Below are 2674 nucleotides of genomic sequence, written 5' to 3'. Positions count from 1 at the left end.
TCATCCTATATCTTCGTTCATTACTGTCTATCTTTTTTACATCATTAGCGACACTACGGTTTTCAGTCCTTTTTCCTGTCTTCTTTATCTTTAGAAAATGACATGACTTGACATGTCATGTCAAACACCTTCAACATTTAAAGAGACATTAATTTTTCCTCGGAACGGATTAATGTTCATCGATACTAAATATTCTGTAATTTATGTACCTCTCGTTGCTTCTGTTATTATGATTCGGTGCCGCCATTTTATGATACATTTACAGCAAAAGCTAATACTCGGTTAACAAGATGAGAATCGTAGAAGTTGAGGATGCTTCATTATAGTTCCAAATTTCTTGACAACTTTTCTTTAATTGATTTGATTTGAGAAAATAACACTGATAGTCATTCTGATGATCAGTAAATTGGTTTCATAAATCTTTTGTTACTCTGTAACACTGATCATATTTTCTTCTGCTCTTCCTTCTACATATGCATGTGCATATTATTTATGACTCGAGCGTTTTGTTGTTTAATATTGGATCTTTTCATGTATCTAAGATAACCTGTTTTGGTTTGGAGGGAGACACTTGTATGTCTTGCAATTTCCAAACTTGCTCTTCCAGGTTTCCTGGCAAAGGCTACTTTAAGCTGTATTTGAAATAGTATGATGCCTGATCTCTCGGTTACATTTACGGGTTGCCCAAAGAACAGACACTTTTTTGATGGCCGACACACATATCAGGAAATGGTAAGAACTATTAACTTGTCTCGATGACGAATAGACGTTTGACAGGATTCATGAAAAAGCTAACATCACCGTAGACAATCACACTATATAAAATTTCTAGGGCTGCTCTCCACTGATAATTAAACTTTTGATGAGAGTGAAATAGTCGATGCTATATTTTTGGAATGACAAAAGGGGGAGATTGATATTTTCAAAGAAATGAAATGCATAGAGATGGTTCTCAGTCCTGGGAGAGACATGGTGGAAGAAATATGAGGGTGGGTCAGGGAAAGTTACAGTGGAAGATATGGTCAGAAAAATGAAGGGAGAAGTAGAAAAATGCTGCATCTTTTTGTATGAAGCAGATGGAAGACAAACTCGTCAAAAAAAAAAAAAAAAGATTTTCATTTTTTTCTTTAAATTATATATCTAAAATTATTTTTATGTCAAATTAAATATATTGGCCTATTAGCTCAGTTGGTTAGAGCGTCGTGCTAATAACGCGAAGGTCGCAGGTTCGAAACCTGCATGGGCCATTTAATTGTTTTTACATTAAACTTTTTGAAAACTGTCATGTTTTTTCTTTGAATATTTTACTCAATTTTATTGTCATGTAAAATTAAATATATTGGCCTATTAGCTCAGTTGGTTAGAGCGTCGTGCTAATAACGCGAAGGTCGCAGGTTCGAAACCTACATGGGCCATTTAATTGTTTTTACATTAATCTTTTTGAAAACTATCATTTTTTTCTTTGAATATTTTACTCAATTTTATTATCATGTGAAATTAAATATATTGGCCTATTAGATCAGTTGGTTAGAGCGTCGTGCTAATAACGCGAAGGTTGCAGGTTCGAAACCTGTATGGGCCAAATTTTTTTATAATTTAATTAATTTTTTGAAAATTTATTTTTATTTAAATTAATGTAATTGAAATAGTGTTTAACTTAGTGTGATTTTAATTTTAGTGTTTCTAATTTTAATCATAACACTCACGTTTCTAATTGTAGTGTTTTTAATTTCAAATTTGCATATCTAACCAATTGAGAAGCGTTGTATCCGAGGGTTTAAATACCGTAGTTATAACTTAATTCTCCGGTAAGTCACTTCTTGAAATTTGATTTATATGCATAAAAAATAGTTTGATTTCAAAATAATTCAAATTATACTTAGGTATCAGAATTTTTTCAAAAGAGAATATTAAAATTAAGAATATTAGAAATAATTGATTCATTTGTTCATGAGCTCCAAAAACCAATCGGGGCACCTAATGATTTTAACAAAAATTTGTGTGGTTTTTATTGCTTTTCTGCCTATTAAAAACAAAAACACATTTGGCATTCTGACGCGTTCAGTGGAATGTGTTCATGGGATTATTATTGTTTTTAGTGTTTCGGCCAAGTTATTCACGTTTTGACAATATGGGATTTTACTGATCCCACACCTGTACGGCCGGCTGCATTGACCGTTGAGAGAGAGAGAGAGAGAGAGAGAGAGAGAGCGAGAGAGAGAGAAAGTGACTGGTACTGCTTCAATTGTAAATTGTTGATCACGTTACCAAAGTAAAACCATGAGAAAAAAAGACCTCACAAAATTATGAAGAGAACAAGTGATAATAAATCAACATATGTTCTGATTTCATAAACGATGGAGAACGAAGCAGCCTTGAGTTTTAGAATGACACTTTCAAATGGTGTCAATTATTTTTTCGTTTTAGATTATATTGTCAACTTTTTTAATTTTTGGTGTTCGTTTGAAGGTTCAAACTTTGTTGAAAATGTCATTGTGTACATTTAGTAGCACTGGATCCAGCTCTATAGCAAGCGTTTCGGTGTCCATTTTCAGCTATCATATTTGTTGACCCGGGGAAGTATTGCAAAGCCGAGGAAATCAGCCTGATGGCAGCATCCAGCATCTCAAAAAGCATGAAACGAACGTATCAAGCGATCATAATAGCTTAATAC

At 33.2% G+C, this 2674-nt stretch overlaps 3 non-coding genes across 3 annotated transcripts; all 3 read left to right on the top strand.

Annotated features, from left to right (window-relative positions):
* The first annotated feature begins 1173 nt into the window (after positions 1–1173).
* On the top strand, positions 1174–1247 carry TRNAI-AAU (transfer RNA isoleucine (anticodon AAU)). The gene has a single exon. It is a non-coding gene; the product is annotated as a tRNA-Ile (tRNA).
* Positions 1248–1341: 94 nt separating this feature from the next.
* TRNAI-AAU (transfer RNA isoleucine (anticodon AAU)) lies at positions 1342–1415 on the top strand. The gene has a single exon. It is a non-coding gene; the product is annotated as a tRNA-Ile (tRNA).
* A 93-nt stretch (positions 1416–1508) lies between these two features.
* On the top strand, positions 1509–1582 carry TRNAI-AAU (transfer RNA isoleucine (anticodon AAU)). The gene has a single exon. It is a non-coding gene; the product is annotated as a tRNA-Ile (tRNA).
* Positions 1583–2674: the final 1092 nt, after the last annotated feature.

Source organism: Musa acuminata, chromosome BXJ2-11, assembly GCF_036884655.1.
Source record: "Musa acuminata AAA Group cultivar baxijiao chromosome BXJ2-11, Cavendish_Baxijiao_AAA, whole genome shotgun sequence".
In the NCBI taxonomy this organism is placed as follows: Eukaryota; Viridiplantae; Streptophyta; class Magnoliopsida; order Zingiberales; family Musaceae; genus Musa; species Musa acuminata.
This window is presented reverse-complemented; position numbering and strand designations above follow the sequence as displayed.